An 18647-nucleotide genomic window follows, 5' to 3' on the forward strand; every position below is an offset into this window, starting at 1 on the left:
TGGTGATGTGAATGTCAATGAACTTGCTCACTTCCTCTTCAAAATGCAGACATTCAACACTTAATGGGAAATCTGTAAACAGAGGGTGCCCCCTGCCAACATCTCATGATTTAAAGGAAAATCAACTGACAATTCACAGTTTAGTTGATTTCTTTCAAGTCACACACAGATGTGGGGGCAGAGGGCTTCCAAGCATTTAGCTACATAAAAGTGATTTTTTCCAAGCTTTTAAATGTCTTTTTAATCTACACTGTGGACATAAAAAGACACAGCTAGCAGCAAGAGTTAGTGGGAGTATCATTCATTCAGCCAGGACAAAAGGAAAAGACTTCTGGTGTGTGCAAGGCAAAAAAAAACTTTACACATATGCCACAAAAAACAAGCCTGTCCCAAAGCACCACAGTGCCCTAGTCATGGAGAGGAGGCAGATTTCTGTGGAAGGGAGCTCTTGGAAGCCGCTTTCCTCTCATCCTTGTCTTGTGTTTCTCCTCAGAGAATCTGAGCTAGCTGCTCTTTTTCTAGGAGCCAAGAGAGAGAGCCCAGTGGCGTCTGTAATAGGGATGTATTTACACATCACTGGGATTTAGCTGGAGAAAAACAGTGGGACTGTCTACTGCTGCTGTTCTGGGACATCAGGTCAATACTCTGGATGCCCCAAAAGAAAGAGCACTTAATTATGGTCTCTGTCCATTGCTCTAGGAGGACTTTCTCTGAAGGAACCAGAGAAATCATAAAAGGAGACATAGTTTTTGTCTGTCTTTTTAGTACTGGAGAAATGAGAACCATCACCTGCCATAAGCATTATCACTTGGAGTCTGGCTGTGTTCCTGTCCAGGGATGGATTTGAAACAAGTTCTGGGAAGGGGGACAGAGGAGACCCTAGAACAAGCATTGACATCAGTCCATGCTGTAATTGTTCCCCATTGTCTTGCAGTGGGGACTTAACAGCAAAATCTTCGGTTGTTATTAAGGGACTGAACCTGTTTCAGGCTTGAGTATCTCCAGGCAATGAAACCACCCACTACAGAATTTCTTTATAAAAGATTGATGCCAGTTTATGTTAAAAAGCTGCTTATTGCAAACCTTTATACTGCACATTGGGACTTCTTTCAAAATATGCTGGAGAGCTCTGAATCCACGTGTGATTTTACCCTCCTCATTTTCTCCCTCATTTCTAGACCTGCTACCTGAAGTATGTGAAAATCTTTTTTTCCTTTATTTTATTAAATGGGAAAATGGCTGACAAAAAACAGGGTGAGTGGAACCCTTCAGAATTCATTGCCTGCTTTGGAGATTAATTATACCGCAGAGAGCCAGGAGATGAGGATATCTCTTCTGCAAATTGAACCTTAGCAATGTGTAACTGAACAGCTTTTTTTTTTTTTTAATGAAGGATAGTTATAGACATCCCTACAACTCTTTCAACTACATTACTAGCCAGATTTTTCTCTTTTCTTAATAGGAAAATGCTCCACTCCTGTAATTTCTGTCATGACTTTGTGCCAGATCACTGTGGCAGCAAATTCAACAGTCTGACTGCTCAGTCCACAGGGATCCTCATGCATCACCAGAACCTTGGTAGCTTAGCCATCGTCCCAGAGATAAGGTGTCTTTCTTCCATGTTGTGAAGTTGACCAGAGATTTCCCCCAAAAGGCCCAAGGGAATGTATGTCCCTGAAGTGTTTCACAGAGCAGTAGATGAAATAGCTGGCACAAGCAGCAAGCGGCTTGTTCAAATCTGGTTCCGTGGTTTCTTGTTTACCCTGAAGAGGTGGAATAATCTGTATTCTTCAGCTGAGAGCTGGGAAGGATCTTTCTCCTTTTCTAGCAGATGTGTGGGGCAGGTTGTCAGCCCAACTACCTTGCTGAGTCCCAGGAGAGGTTTTTTCTCTGCTGCACTCTAAATCCCTGCACAGAGTGAGAGTTAAAAAAACCCAAATAACAATTTCTTATTAACAGGTTACAGTGACTAAGGAGCTGACAAACTTCTGCAACTCAGTCTCCACAGAGATGCTTCCTCCAGAAAATCTTATGGAACACCTTTTTTCAAATGCTCTTAGACTTGTCAGCGTCTCTTAAAGGCATAAATTAAAGGAGTCTGTTTTTTACCTCAGTCACACAATCAGGATGCCATTATTTGAAATGTTACAAGGAAAGGGAAAAAACCCACATTTTTGTTATTAGCATACTTGAGAATATTTTCAGCATTTCAGCATTTTAGTGGCTGTGCAATTCCTTATATAGGGCTTGTCAAAGTAGGTTTATTCCCACAGAAAAACCAGTGATGAATATATTTTACTGGGCATTAGTAAGATTCAGTGTGCAAGATTTCATCCCTAATTCCTTCTGAGCAAACCCGCGCAGCAGCCTCATATTTTTATGCACGTTCATGAATTTTGCCCTTCATTAGCATTGTATCTTGGTTGTGTTCCACTAAAATACTCCGGATGACTTAATGCACAGTGGGAAAACATTTGTTGAATTAAACAATGTTACTCATTTCTTTTTGATTGCTGAGGTTGGTTTAGGTTTTTGATGGGGTTTGTGTGATTCTGGTTTTTTTTTCCCCTGTCTGCTGCTATTCTTTAAAATCAACATATTTGTGATGAAGGATAATAAAATATGCTCATGTTTAAATCCATGTCTTTAGGAGGATTTTGTGATTCTTAAGATCTGACAAAATGTGCTGTGCTTAGTTTAATAATAATGTATTATTGGACATTTTTTTCTAGGATCAGTGAGTTTCTTTCTACCCTGAGTTTTGACTGAGGAGTCAGATATTTTTCTTCCAGTCAAAAAAAGTCAGCTGCAATTTGGGCAGTAATTAAACACAACCTGCTATAAGCACAGTTCTTTACCAGCCCCGAAATGGAGCGGTCAAGCAGATATTCAATGGCTGCCTTCCTCTGGAGTCCCAGCTGCTGTCCAGGCACAGTCTCCAGGGCAGTGGATTGTCATCAGTGCAGATCCTTGAGAGAGGAGGTTGCTTAAACATTGTTTAAATTGCTTAGAAACCATGAATTTTAACTCCATATGGTTATGCCTCAAACAGATGTGCCTCCTACATTTTTAGGAATGTTGGAAAATCTACTTGAGTTCATCAGGTAGATGAGCTGCATGTTCCACAAGTATATCACCACTGCACAAACCACAGCCCTATGCTGGATGCTCGATGCTCTTCCAGCAAGTGTGTGGCATCAGCATTAACTTTCCTGTAGCACTTTACCCAGTTGGACATTGGCCGGAGTAACACTACTCTGGCCAATAAATAACTAATTCTCAGCTGTTTACCTTCCTCCACCAGCCATGATCTCCCTCACTTATGCTGATGTTTTCTCTCATGTTCCTATCCTTTTTATTTCTGAACAATTCTGAGCTTTCATCTCATTTTGCACAGAAAATTGGAGTGTGAGTCCAGACTCCCCAACTGCCTAGTCCTTGAATATCCGTTCAAACTTTTCTAGGTCTTCTTGGAGCTGCTGTCCTTCCTGTCTAGTGAGTACAGATAAGGAATCTGAATGACCTGCCTTGCCAGACCAGGAGAGACACAGATGCTGAGCTTGCAGGTCTCATACATGAGTGGACTCTTCCTATCTGTTGGTCAGACTGTGACATCTTATTCTTGGTGTCTCAAATTAGCATAGGCATTGACTGGCACAAGCAAGCCTTTACCAAAGCTGCTGATCCCAAAAACTCTCAGGAGGTTTGGCTTGTATGTACTTGCAGTGCAGTTTTTCCCTGATGCAGGTGCCATGCCTGACATAGCTGCAGTTACCTGGTGTAACCTCAGTGCTTGTGACAGTCTCAACCCTGTTGCTCACCTTGTTGCTCACCTTGATGCAGCCAGTACGACATTCTCCTTTCCCACCAGTCTTGATTTCAGGGGGTTGTACTCTGAAATGCTTCATTGCTGCTGTGTTTGCTACAGAGGATCTTATTATGTTCTCCTGTATTCAATATACTTAAAATACAACGGTTTTCCCAGACTGCTCATCTTTCATCCTTCTTGTATGCTGGAGCTTGCTTTCTGTATTTATTTAGTATTTCATCAACAAAGATTTAAACCCAGGGATCCAGCAGCAGCTTTTCTCCAGACTGCATCTCAAGTGAATATTACTAAAAGTAACATGTAAACCCTAAAATAAATTTCAAATAAGAAGGCATTTCATCTTCTCTGTTTTCATAACCGTATTCTCTGTTTTAAGTCCAATCCGAGAGAGATTTCTTTTAACTAAAAGGATTTGCATATGGATAGTGTTATTTTGCAGTACAGTGATGGCTTTCAGTCACCTCAGTGGAAGTTCCAGGACTTTTTTTTGCCTTAATCAGTCTGTACTGCATTTTAGATGATCGGGACAACAGAAAGATAGGATTTCTTTTCTGGTTCTATTAGTAGATAAGGACTAGAAGGGACTTACTTGTTCTTGCATAATGTTCATCACAGGATATTACTAAGTTCAAAGACAACCTCCAAGCAAAAATGCAACATTTCCAATGATTCACAGTCTTTCTGTGTATGGAAAAATAAACAAATCAAACTTCTTCAGACAGGACGCTATTTGGATATGTTTAGCTCTCAGTGGTATGATATTGTGGTTTATTTTGCATGTGTGTGTTTTTTCTCAGTAAAACTGTGATCATCAACTTAAGATACTTTCATTGCTGTACTCAAAGTGCTGAGTGCAGCATCCTGCTTTTACAACTAATGTCTGTTTCCAAAAGAAGTGAAATTTGGAATAAGCAAAGCTCATGCTTTGTTGTTCAATTGACCATTTTTTATACCCAACTTGGAAACTATTATATTTCCCTTCTCTGAATATGTAATCAGCAAACTAATTATGACTGACATATGAAAAAAATGGTGATTAAGAGGGAGGAAGAGGAGACAGCAGAGCAGGTTCTAGTATCTGACTGTCGAAAGTACAAAAGCCCAAAACAAAGAAAAAAAGAAGAGCATTTATGAAATTGTGACATGTTCAGAAATTCCACTTTTGTTTTTTTGTAGGCTCCCAACACCTCTGTGCAGGTGAAATTGTGTAAGTAGTCTTAGGATAAGCCAGTAGAGACAAGACACTATTTCCAATAAAAACTCCATAAAAATTTATTTGTGCAGTTTTTAAGAAAAACTGAGGCAGTGATGGGGTGAATGACCACTTATAATAATTATTTTAATTTATTGTAAACCAGGTATATCTCCACCGGTGTCTTCAGTTAACTTTCCAGTGTTGTCTTTAAGCCACTTAAAATAATTTTGCCATCAGAAGTTTGGGGGTTGATTTTGGGTTTTTTTTCAGCACTGTCTGGAGCTTTCACATCACAGTGAGTGAGTACATCTGCAGCAGATACTTTTTCACACCTGCTGTCACCTTTGTCTCTGCCTAACTTACTGCACAGACATCCTAAATTTTTCTACCTATCCTAAAATTTTTGATATAGCTAATCAACTTCCTTACAAGGAATTTTTCTTTTAGGATTCATCTCCAAGAAACTAATTTTAAGACCATCTGCTGTCAAAAATTTATTTGGTGAGGTAAGCTTTTCTTTGAAGAACATTTCAAAGAAAATGCAATGTCAAATGAAGCAACAATTCTACCCTTGTTTTAGAAGCCCAAAGTGTCTTTGACACTGTCCCTGTAATTATATCATGAAAGAGACGTGTAGTATAGCCATGTTTTCTTCCCTAGTAATATATTTTCAACTGAAGTAGGACAGAAAAGGTACTGGTCTACATGCTAAGAATAAATAACAGAACCCATGTTCTGCTTTTCAGATGGAGTCTCTAAAGGTGGGAAGCTTCACCTACCACTGAGGACACTGAGGAAGCTGGTGTGATCCTGAGCCATGGAGCCTTGCAGAGAGACGAGGTATGTTATGTCAGCCTGACATCATTCTACACGCACATGGCATCAGCGACTCCAGAACATGGGCAAAGGAAGCTCACGTCTGCCTGGAAAATCCTAATTACTGAAGTTGTCCCCTCTGCTGCATGACCTGAAAGGTCTGAACTGTCACTGAGCTCAGTCAGCCCTGGGTGATTTTTGCCATTCTAATAATTTGAGACTGCAGAGTTCAGGATCCAGCAGGTCCATAAGGGGCTGGAGTGCCATTTGCTGGCAGAAACAAGGGCAGAGCGAAGGCAGAGAGGTTGGGGATGAGGAAGAAATGGGGGAAAAAGCACCTAGACCAGGTCTTCCCTCTCTTCACAGCAGTGAGATGCTGGAGGCCACACTGAAGCCCAATGGAAAAGGAAATTTGGAGGTTTGGGAATAGTGTTTATACCTGAACAGAAGGATTTAACGTTTCCATTGGGTGAAATTCCTTGGAAATGCTTTGTTTGAAAGCATTCAAAGGTATTTGAGGGCCTCATCACAGACGTAAGGAATATTTGACCTTTTGGCAATCTCTGGTGAAGATGGCCTTGTCAAAGTTTATACCTCATGGAACATCAGTTTCTTCAGCTGGAATGTTTTGAACCCATTGGAACACTTTGGTGCTCCAGTGTGTGTCGGTGTCAGCAAGAAAGCAAAACAGGCATTGAAACATGTTTTTGGTGAGATGTGTTGCCCACTTCAGTTTGCTTATGGCCATTGACATCTCTCTTCTTCTGCACATCTGGATTTAAGAACAACCTTAATAAGAAAAGTGGAATTGATTTGGAATTTGAAACACCAGTCTTCCTATGCATGTTCATCAGGTATAACCAATGGAAATAGAAATGTAAAGCAGACATTTTTGCCAACTCAAATTCTAAAGTAGGTCGGAGTCCTGTAGGGCATACATATTTTAGTCTCCCTCAACCTCTCCTTCCACCCCTCCTTGAACCTTTTAGAACCAACTTAGCTATGGCAAAATCTTGTTAAGAAACAAATAATAGGAAAAACTTCAGCTAGATATTAAATCAGTGATATTTTACAAAAAGGAGCCCTTTTTTTCCATTCAGTGCTGTTGGAATTGCTGCTTTTACAACATCTGTATAGACACAGGGCTTCCAGATCTGCTTAAGTAAACACTTTGCTTTTTTTATTTCCACTATACATGTAAGGGGATAAGTAGGTTACTATTTGTGAGATTCATGAAAAGCTTGAGTTTAGAAGGCTCTTTTGTATTAGATGTCTTAATCCAATTTTCTTTATTGGATTGGTAAATGAAAATAAATTCCCTTGAGCTCAAATAATAAAGGACTAAAATAAACCTGGTGCACACACAACTCAAACTAATAATAAAGAACAAGCAGCATCAGTTTTAAAAACTGATTTGTCCTGAGCAGTGTTTCCAGGGGCCTGGAGTTCTGTCTGCTACACAGCTGCTGCCAGAGAGATCTGAACTTGAAGATGCTGTGTGGAAATTTCCAATCTCTTCAGTTTTACTTTATTTTTGCTTGTTTGAGATGTTCTCTCCCTTGCTGAATTTTGATTCCCCTGAGATGTTCTTGAGATGTGGATCTACCTCATTCCTGGAATGTGGCAATATCTTAATATGTCTTTCAAAACATTCTAGTTATATGTGGTGGTGGGTTTTGTTTTTTTTTTTTCTTTACAAATTAGTTTTTTTCTTCTGGGACTTTAAGTTTCCTTGTTTTAAATAGAGCTTTTTATTCACTGCTATATCTTTTGGTAGAAATGATTGATGTTAATTTAATGTCTCTATTTAGGCAATTATCAGAAGTTTTAAACATTTATAACAAATGTTGGTAGAAACTCCTACATTCTTAATCTGAAATGGAAGACGAAAATTTTGGCAAATCTGAAGACCCTTACCTGAAATGCAGCTGAAAATTACAGTACAAATGTTTTCCTTTTCTTCAAACTCTGGGGATTGAATGCATCCACATATCGTTAGCCAAAAAAACCCAACCAACCAACCAACCAACCAACCAACCAACCAAAAAACCAAAGCACATTTTTCATTTCATTCCAACAATGTACTATAATCATGGATCTGACCCAAAGTCTTTGCCTGGTCCCATCAGTCTCAAAGATACTTGGACCTGCAAATGGGTTTAATCGTTTCATTGAGTCAAGGTCCCCATGAATATATAACTGGTGTTCACCTTACTGTGAGTAAAATGTTCACATTCTGTGAGATGCTGAATTCATTTTGAGATCTGTGATTAATTTGTATCAAAGTTTTGTTATTGCTAATGCTTCCCAGTGCCAGGTGCGAGTTATGGCTGAAATTCTTTTAGAGTATTTGGCAGGACTGTGTGAAGTAATTATAAATCATATTGTAATATTGAGCCTCAAGAGAAGAAAAATCTCAAGAATTCTTAAATACAAACCAAATCTCCAAATTTTTAAAATGTCAATATTAAAATGTTCTGAAACAGAATCAAACCAGCTGTTTTAGTGGAACTTTTTGCCCATGAAGAGCTTTGCTTTCTATTGGCAGGTTTTGTTATTTCTATGTTATAGCCATTATTATTACCTATAAAAATTCAAAGAGTTTGTTTCCTTTTATTTCCTTGTCTTCTTAAAGAAGTAAATGCTGGTAAAAAGAAGCAGGGAAGGAGGAGAGGAGATTTAATTCCCTGCTCTTAATAGTATTGCAAGTGAAGCATATGTAAATTCCTCAAAGAAACTTGTGTCATGTTTAAAACATATGGAAGGACATATCCATCAAGGTGAAGAGGAGACAGGTAATTGTCCAGGTAAACAACTGTTTACCTAGAAGGGCCTAGAACAGCAGTTTATATATTGCTGGGAGAAGAAGAGGTCTCACCTTCTTCTTCTTGGCAGAATTGTCCCTGAAGCACCTTTGGTTGCTATAATTATGCTTTGGGGAAAAACTTCTCTTGGTTGTATTGTCAGTTAATGCTTTCCCCATGTTTCATGCCATGTTTGGCGTGAGCATAATCCAAGGATGGATCAGTACTGGCTGCCTGGGCTATTGGATGGAGGAGCACACTAATCCTGGCAGATCACTTTCCTTACAGCTATGTCACACACAGGTATTGCTGACTTCAGCCAGGTAGCATGACCATCTGGAATAGACTGTAAGCACAGGTTAAGCTCTCACTTGATTTTAAAAATAAATATACTTGTTTCAAATTACTGTAGTCCAAAATATTTAGCTCTTGCAACATTTAGTCTTTAGAAAAACATGTTGTAGCAAGTGGCCAGACCTTTCAATACTAGAAAGTCTCATTTGACCTTAAAACAGGTGTTGGTGATGGGTTATAGGCATGTCTGCAGGGGAATTATCATGGTGTCCAGGTTTTTGTTTCCTTTCTGCTACCTGAAGTGTGATGGGTCATTAGTGCGGTGGTTTGGGGTGCAGAAGACCAGATGCAGGGAGTGCTGCTTCTCCTGTGCATGTCTGTGTGCTAGCACAGAGGCTTCAGAAGCAAACAAAGCAACTTTCTGTTTGTAGTCTTTTATTTTTCTCCCTGTGCCTGTGCAGCAGGGTCTGTCACTTGCAGCCAGCAGGTGCAAATGTGCACATCAGCTGTTCTCTTTTAGCAGGGGTGGTTTCATTGTTCAGTCTGAGTCACTCTCAAACTGCACAACTTTCTTTCATTTTGATGATAAGAATATTTTCCCTACATTCAGACAACCATATTCAGTGATCCAGTAACAAAAGTTAACTCTCTTATGCAAATCCTAAGCTATGACTGGTCTAAAGTCCTCCTTTTTTCAAGCAAGAGAAATTGTTCAAGGCTAAACTCTGTTCCTGTTGCCACAGTTCTCATAATCCTCCTGTGCAGGCAAACTAACTCTTGGTTTCAAAGTATGTCTGAGTCAGGCATTCCTGTTTGCTGGTGATCTAGAAGTGTGTTCTCTGGTATTTGGCAGCTAGAAAAGTGAGAAATCATACTGTTGAGTGTGGCACTGGAGACAAATTGGTCACCTTTCCTTATTCTTCCAAAAAGGCAGAACTGTTCACACCTCTTACAGATAACAGTGTTTATGTGTCTGTTTTCTCTCCTTCCACCTTCCTGAAGACATCCACCTCCTGTCCTAGAGGAGTTGTTGCAATCCAGGCATGTCCTTTCCTCTTTGGAATGAGATTCTCCTCTCCAGCTGAGCTTCTATCCAGGTTTTGCAGAATAAATTCAGGTGGAAACTAGAAAAAAGCAGAATAGCCTCCAACAGGCCTGTGCAGCCCTAACAGATACATCTCTTGCAAAGCAGGACAGGATGTGTGGTTTGTGTATAGGCTGCTCCTCACACAAGCAGGAAAAGCTTTGCTCAAGGGAGTGGCAGATTTGCACTTACAAATGAATTGCCTCTCCTCTGCTAGGGCATGCTTTCCTATTTCACTGTGTACTGTGAATCTGAGTGGAAATATTCCCTTGTTTTGGATGGAAGAGCATTCATGTTTTCATACTTTGGTATACACTGGTTGAAGCTGGAAGGAAGATTATGGGTCTAGGAGGAGTGATTGCATTTATTATGCCAAAGGAGTAGATGTTCAGTCCTACACAAACCCACATTTGTATAGAGTGGTTGTTTCCCAAGCATGCGCTAATGAATTTAAACCTTCTTTTTGTAAGCACATGATAAGAATGCACAATATCTTATTCAGGATATAATGCAGAATAATAAAAGATCATCACTGTGAGCATCAATTTCATTTTACTTCCAGACTTCAACTTCAGACCCCTTTAAAACCTCTCTGCAGCCAGACTCTTAGCTTGTCAGCACTGGCACAGCTGCACAGGTCTGACCTCTTTGCTTAAGAAGGACTGCAGGATTTTATCGCCTCAGGTACTCTTGAAACATATTCCACATCCAAGAACATCCAAAATTCTGAAAACACTTTGAATTCCCCCATCCTAATCCAAGCCATAGTCTCCTGATGCCTTTGCTTAATTGTGTATTTGTTTGCTTTTAAGGACCTCTATGAAACAAGTGCTATGAAACAGCTATTTTTGTTATTTATCATTGACAAATTTTAAAAAAATAAAGTAATTGAAGAGAATTATTTTCCTCATATACTCTATATCAGTATTTTGCTCTCAAAAAAACCCTCACTAAACCTTTTGAAAAACACTTTTGCAGATCTTTCCATGTGAGGCCACTATCTCTTGCATTTGGAGAGTGGTCTGCAAACAAGAATGGAGCTTTAGAGTGGGTTGTCTTCAGCAGTCTGTATGTGCCTTTCCTGCCAAATACAGGTATTGTTCATGGTGCCTGTCAGATCATCAGTTCCAATCCCAGACCTGCCTATCCTGCTTCCCAGAGTGTTAGCAATGTGGTTGGAAGAGTTAAAACCATCCCTCAGAAGCTTGTCCTCTTAGTCTTGAGGACACCAGCGGCATCTGGGCCTCAGTGCCACAGTGGACAATGTCCTAAAATCACTGGTCTTGCCCCTGCAAGGATGGATGAATGTGGAGGTTTGTAGCTGCTATGTCCATAGAGTGCCCACTCCGACGAGAAACTGAATCTTATAGAGAGCGCAGTGTCTTGTGGAAATTCTTTGATTTTCCCTGCCTAAAAAGTTAATATTAAATGATGGGGGTTTTTTTAATCTCATTCTTTTAGCTAGTAAATTATATTGTTTAAAGAAGTATGTTATATGTATCTAAATCCATTGAATTATTTTTTAGACTCTGGGTGTCAGCCACTTTCAATAGTCTATAGATTAATTAATACTCAGAGTAATTAAACTTATCAGACCAGGTCCTTTTCAATGCCCTACATCAGAATTCCTAGTGACTGCTAACCCTAGTTCTCCAATCTCATATCATTTCCTCAGGCATCTCTTTATCAGGATTAAAGAGAAAAAACAGCATCATCATACTCTGTGTATGTTCTACTTATCCAGTTATTTATTTATTTATTCATATTATTATGTGATGAATCTGGACAAACATGGGTTGTTTGTGACAACTTGAGGAACATGTCTCAGAGAGATCAGGAACAAGTTGTAACTGGGAGTCCTGAGCTGAACCTTACTGGAGTGAGAATATTACTGGTGCCTCCACAGGACCCAGCTGTCACCAGCATTGCCCAACTAACTGGGCTGGCTGGTGCAGACAGGAATCATTTCATACACAGCATGTCACAGTGCTTGTGCAGAGCCAGAGCTGAGCTGAGATCTCTGAACCCTTGCAGAGCCTGAGGGTACTTTTTGGCAGAGGCTTGATAAAATCATGTGCCAAGTCTGCTGGAAGTCAGAAAATTTTCCATCTTGGCTCAAATCCTGCCAGTGCATTGTGCTTCCTATACATAGAACTACTGGGTTCCATGGATTTGTTGTAAGACATTGAATGCCAAATACAATTGTCTGCTTTGTGTGAGCATCAAAAAGCCTGGAGCTGCTCCTGACCCTCAGCGGGGTGGTGGTTGCTGTGGAGGGCATTTCAGCATCTTTCTACGTGACTCTGACAAGTCCAGATGGAGAGCGGTCTGAGACACCAACAGCTGTGCCACAAGAACTAGCAATTTTTGACACAGCAGCATGTATGTTTCAGTTAGAGATACAGCTTGCACTCTGTAGATGCTGTTCCAGCTCTGCAGAGCACCAGAAGAACCCCTACAGACAAAAATTAATGTGATCCAGACACTTTCACTTCAGTTTTCTTATAAAAACATAGTTTTGCTCATAGAAGAAGCTTCTGAGAAAAGAATGTATATATAAATTTTTGTTGCAATTTAATGTTTTAATCACATGAATGTAATTCCTTTCTGGCATATCTATTCGTATGTATTAAATATTTTTATTGAACAATGTAAGAAAACTATTATTTTGCATATTAAAAATGCAAGGGGTAATATAAAATCCATTTCAAATTCTGAAATGTGAAAGCTAAGTTACATACCCTTGTTTCTGTTGTTTTGTTGGCTTTTTTTTTTAATTAGAGACAGAAAGGTTGAATGATCTTCCTTAGCTTCCATGACATCTGCTATAACAATACAGACCTCATGCTGAGTGACCTCATGTCGAGCTTTGGGAATAAATCCCACTTCCCCCATCCTCCTCACAGTCCGTTTTCAATACAGCACCTGAAAACCTGTTCTGTTGTGTATGTAAATTCCCCACAAAGGAAGAAACCATTTTTTTATATGTATTTTTTATAAATGTCCAGATTAGCACTAATAAAAGAGACACAATTCGGGAAATGTTGTATCCCTTTGTAACTTTTATAGGTCCTGACTTTGTCAGTGACAGCCTGAGACACTGTATTCTTAGTTTTCCATCAAATTTAATGGGAAGCTGCCTGTCAGCTCTAGCACAGACTCTATCTTGTATTAGCTGATCAGCTCTAAACTTTATGATTAAAAAGTCAGTGGTGTCTGATTTATTCCTGTCTCCGTGTGTCACTGCTGATTTGGGAAAGTAAAACTTTTGGGAAAGAGTTTGCCTTTCAGAGGAATATCTAACCTTGTACTCCTAAGGCATAACTGCACTGCCCAGAAGAGTTTGTTGCTGTTCAGCAAAAATGCATCTTTTAACTTTCAGTCTGACGTGAGACACTTCAAGAACATAACAAGTTTTCCAGCCTCACTGGCTTTCCAGAGAGTGGCAGTTACCTCCAAATGGACATATTTATGGGAAAAACTGTTGTAGGGTGGAGGTTTTGATATTTCATTCGCTAGATAGGAAGCAAGCACTGCTTAAACATAAGATCTTCAGCTCCTTCTGAAAAAATAAATATATCTAAGACAAAATAGTCTAAAACTGGTTTTGCTGTAATTACAGAGACTGGAGGCATGAAGAAGGCAGAAACAAAACCTTATTTTCTGTTAGAGTACCTTGAATCCATCAGAACTCTGCCTTTTTCCTGATGGATCTTCAAAGCTATCCAAGGACTGACTGTGTAGGGAAATTTGGTAGGACTGGTCACAGTTCTGGAGCTTCACAGGTGTTGATCAAGGAGAGCTGCACAGGATGGAATAGGACACAAGCCATGCCATGGAGTTTTCCGCACACTTAGTCAGGGTGCTGACTCTTTGCCCAGCATCCAGAGAAAATGAACGGGTGACACTGGAATTGCCACGGTGGTGATTTTTTGGGGTGCTCAGAAATAGCCAGCAAGTGATGTGAGCATCCCAGGGATGAAAACTACTTGGATCCAGGGAGAATCACAGTCCTCTCTCACTTTTTGGATCCACAAAACCCAATGAGGCTCAATTCTTAAGTCTGCTCAGTCATCTCCTGATTGGATTTTATCAGTCCATTATGAAGGCAACATCTGCACCTTACTTATTCTCTCAACTCAAACCAGCAAAAATAGTGACATTCTGGAATATATTCCCCAGGAAATACCTCTGGCACCCGATTTTTCTCATAGTAACAGTGACCTGTTTGGGTGAGGGGAGAGATAGAGCTTTGTCTGGCCCCTGACAGGTACACAATGATGTGTACAAACAGACAGGGTGAACTGGTGCTGTGCTTCTGCCAGGCTTGGTGACAGGGAGAAAATGCTCCAGGTGCCACAAGCATCAGCCAAAATACTGCTGAAATCTGGTGGCCAAGCAACTCTGTGGTGTCAGTGAGCCTCCCTGCTTCAGATGGACAGGGATTTTGCTCTCTCCATCCCAGTGCCTCAAACCCATGGAACCAGCTTTGCAAGGACACCTGATGTGTTGCTGCACTGCAGAACAGGCATGACTCTTTCCAGGTAATTTACAATTAGCCTCAATATCTTAATATTGCTGTCAATTTTCTCTTGAGGAGGAGAAAAAGTTGGTAGACAGTAATATGTATTGCTAAATTTCATGTTCTTACTGCTGTAATTAAGGGTCTGTCACAGTTTCCATAATTTTAGGGATTTATGCTTATGTCTAAATCACAAAACTTTGCTTCAGGTGGCAATTTGGTGTAGCAAGATCCTAAGCTAAGAACAAATTTGTTGACAAAAGCTTACAAATATACAATTTCCCTGCTTTTGATTTATTTTTCTAAGGCAGAAAAAGTAATACACACTTATATGTGTGTACATATCTATAAATTTTCTGGTGCATTTTTCCAATTAATGAATTCAAATATTGGTAGTGTATTAATATATAATGGAGTACAAACAACCTTTGTAATTGAGATTCATTAATTCTTTCATTATGAGAATTACACAAATTTATAAACTGGAAATATCTTATGATTTGTATACAGCCATTATCAACTTCTTTTCCTTCTACAGCTCCAGAAGGCAAATTGAAGTTCTCTCATGGGCAAAAATTACACTGAAGGCACTGCTGTGCCAGCACCTCTCTGGGCACATAATCCCATGAATCTTGTTCCAAAATTTCTTTGGCATCAGCTTGAGGCAGTAGCATGTTGAAGCTGAGGTGGGTTTTCTCTTTCTCTCTTACAGAGAGATGATTTCATTTTATGGCTCTTCTATTTACTGGAATTCATTAGTTCCCCCAAAACAAGCGGCAGAGGTTGCGAGACCACTGTCCTTGGAATAAACCTTGCTGCCAAAGGCTGTTTGCTCTGGGGTGCTGTTACTTTTGGCTTAGTCTGCTCATTCATGTTAACTGAAAAAGACCATCTTTGGAGCCTACTGTTAGAATCTTTATCTGCTGTGCATATATAATCTGGATCTTTTCACTCTTTCTTTCTTAAAAGGCTCAAATCCCTTCAAAAACTATTTGTTTCCAATTAACATTATGTCAGTGATTATTTTTCTTCCTTTTCCAACACTTAATTTGATTTTTTTTCTTAGCTCACTACTTGCTCTATGAAATTTCTAACAAAAAAAAAAAAGGTTAGGTATGAAGATTAATTTGGTGTTATTGCCAGTTAAAATAGAAGCCGTGTAATTAACTTGTTTAGAAAATAAACTGTGCTTGAGGCTTTCACAGGCAACATCCGTGACATACTTGCACAAGTACTGATGCTTTCAACTATCAGTATTTTATCTCTGAAAAGTGATTGGCGTAAACACACAGAAATCCTGAAGCATTGAAAATGCAGCTGTCAATAACTCATTCATTCCATGAATGGTCCTGAGTACAAACTTTGTATACCCCAAACCGTATATGCTTTGCACATTTGGCAACTCTGCTTGAAGCTGCACTGACTCTTGGCTTTAGCAATCCTGAAAGACACAAATTCTCACTCTCACAGTCCTACAATCAAATACCATCTTAAAATTTATGTGAATTCTTGAAAGAGAGTTTTGTAAGGATTACTACATCACAGAATTTTTATCCCAAATGGCAGCTCACTTTGCGAGTAAAAGAGAAGATAGATCTTCATGACCTGATGTGTTTTTCACTTCTGCTGAAGACTTAGTGTCATTAATTTTTTTAAGAGCAAGATGGTGAAGTGGTTGTGGAGCAAAAGGATCTACTTGATTTAGACATCATCAACATTAAAGTTTGCAGAGAAGAGAAAATATACATATATGCACAGAATTAATATTTTGCTCTATGAAGAGGGGAAAAGCTAATATTCAGTTTAACACTGGCTTTATTTATTTAAGATTTGCATTAAAAATAAATCTCATTACTCTTTCTTCCATATTCACTACAGTATGAGCTAGCATTCATCACCACTCTTGAATTACCAAGAAGATGGCTAATCATCCATTTCATTACTCTTTCCAGCAGCCATGCAAGATGTACAAAACTGTAAATAAACTCTTAAAAACTACAAAGTGTTCTCTGATTAGTGGGAATTAATGTGAACTGGAAGTTTAAGAGCCAGCAAGCAGAATGCAGTACAAAATGTTTTCAAAAGGAACCTGATTTCTGACTGGAAAAAAGAACAGGGCAAGTGCTGAGCCTTGGATTACCTTTGTGGTAAGATGCTCCGGCCTCAAGAATTACTTGCTTTGTTTTCGCTCATTCTCTGAGGTTATTGCTGTTCCCAAACTGTGTGTCAGACCTGATTTCATTTTGGGGACAGAGCCCTGGAGATCCTGGCTTCGTAGTGTGAGCATCCCTGCATTACTGGTCTCTGCAGTGGAGGGGAGGTGGTCCAGGGAGGGACAGAGGAGAACACAAAACTTCAGGGCTTAGGTGACCCCAACAGTCGGACTAACTGGACTAGCACATTATTTTCCTCCAGACAGCAAACTAAACCACTGCATTAAACACATACCTTTTCATCCCAAAGTTCTTTTTGGGAGCAACTGCACCATCATGTTCTGCTGTTCCCCTGCAGTCAGTTTCTGTGATACATGTGTTACAACAATGGGCCTGGTTCAGCACACAGGCCAACAGGGGCCATGAATGTTGCTCTTGACACTGAAACTGGGGATAATATCCTCTGTGGGCATGTGTGTCCTGAAAGACCTGTGGCCATCACTTGTGCTCCCCAGCTTGCTGTTCCAGCAGAGACTGTGAGAGTGGTGGGAACAGCAGCATTCCTTGCTACCAGCAGTATGTGCTGTCCTGGTGCAGCTGTTGTCAGATGCTGTAAGTTAGCTAGCAGCAGAAAGTCTGGGTACAACTACAGTGAATGATTCAAAAGTAAGTAGATGGAAGAGTAATGATGAAACATAATAAAATACTTCCTGAAAACACACTGCTTAAGCAAATATTTGGCAGCTGCGTTCAGTTTCTTTTTTTAAAAGAGGCTGTTGTCTTGAGTTAGGTGCTCCCCTGAGCTTGGAGCTGATGGTGGAAAAGCTGCCAGTTGGACAGGACAACAAGTGAGATTAAAGAAATATGTTATTGCCTTTGCACTGCAGCTCCTGGTTAAAGAAAACATTGCAAGTAAATCAACAGGGGCCAGATAAACCTTCGGGAAAATATACCCCAGAGCATTGAGCTTGTAGTGTTGTCAGTTTGTTTTTTTCCCCAACAATCTTGTACTACACATGCAAAATGATTGCACTGAATTCTGCAGAACAGTTTTGTTTCTCCCTTGGTGGAAGGACACACATGTACATGTCTTAAGAGTGAGGCTGATGTGAGTGAGTTCATACAGCTCTGGTCAAAGACACTCTCAGGGAGATCACAGAATTGCAGGATCACAGAATATGCGAAGGATCGCAGAATATGTTGGAAGGGACCCACGAGGATCATTGATTCCAACCCTTAGCCCTGCACAAGACCATTTCTAAGAGTCAATGACTGCTCTTTTAAGAGTCATACCATGTGCCAGAGAATACCATCCAAATGCTTCTTGAGCTCTGTCAGGCTTGGTGCTGTGACCACTTCCTTGGTAAAGTCTGTTCCCGTGCCCAACCACCCTCTGAGTGAAGAACCTCTTCCTAATATCCAAATTAAACCTCCCCTGATGCAACTTCAGGTCTTTCCCTCAGGTCCTGTCACTGGTCACCACAGAGAAGAGATCGGTGTCTGCCCCTCTTCTTCCCCTCAAGAGGAAGTTGTAACTGCAATGAGGTCTCCCCTCAGTCTCGTCTTCTCCAGCTGAACACACCAAGTGCCCTCAGCCGCTCCTCATACGGCTTCCCCTCAAGGCCCTGCAACATCCTCATTGCCCTCCTTTGGACCATCTCTAACAGCTTTAGATTTCTTTTATATTGTGGTGCCCCAAACTGCCCCAATATTCCAGGTGAGGCCACCCCAGTGCAGAGCAGAGCAGGACAAATCCCCTCCCTTACCTGGCCGGCAGTGGTAGACCTGATGGTCCCAGGACACAGTTGTCCCTCCTGGCTGCTAGGGCACTGCTAACTCATATTCAGCTTTGATATGTTTCACAGCAAGGAGTTTGATTGTTGCTGGGATCAGCTCAGGGATGACAGCTGGTGTGGCAAACCTGTGCATCCCACTGTGCCTGGTGGCTCA

At 40.3% G+C, this 18647-nt stretch overlaps 1 long non-coding RNA gene across 2 annotated transcripts; it reads left to right on the plus strand.

Annotated features, from left to right (window-relative positions):
• Positions 1–878: 878 nt before the first annotated feature.
• LOC135407743 (uncharacterized) lies at positions 879–12896 on the plus strand. 2 transcript variants are annotated; one of them, XR_010427002.1, is made up of 3 exons: positions 879–1254; positions 5771–5864; positions 6207–12896. It is a non-coding gene; the product is annotated as an uncharacterized LOC135407743 (long non-coding RNA). The 2 variants fall into 2 exon arrangements; XR_010427000.1 differs by lacking the exon at positions 879–1254 and adding an exon at positions 3986–5530.
• Positions 12897–18647: the final 5751 nt, after the last annotated feature.

The sequence above is a fragment of the Pseudopipra pipra genome, chromosome Z (assembly GCF_036250125.1).
Source record: "Pseudopipra pipra isolate bDixPip1 chromosome Z, bDixPip1.hap1, whole genome shotgun sequence".
Taxonomy (NCBI): Eukaryota; Metazoa; Chordata; class Aves; order Passeriformes; family Pipridae; genus Pseudopipra; species Pseudopipra pipra.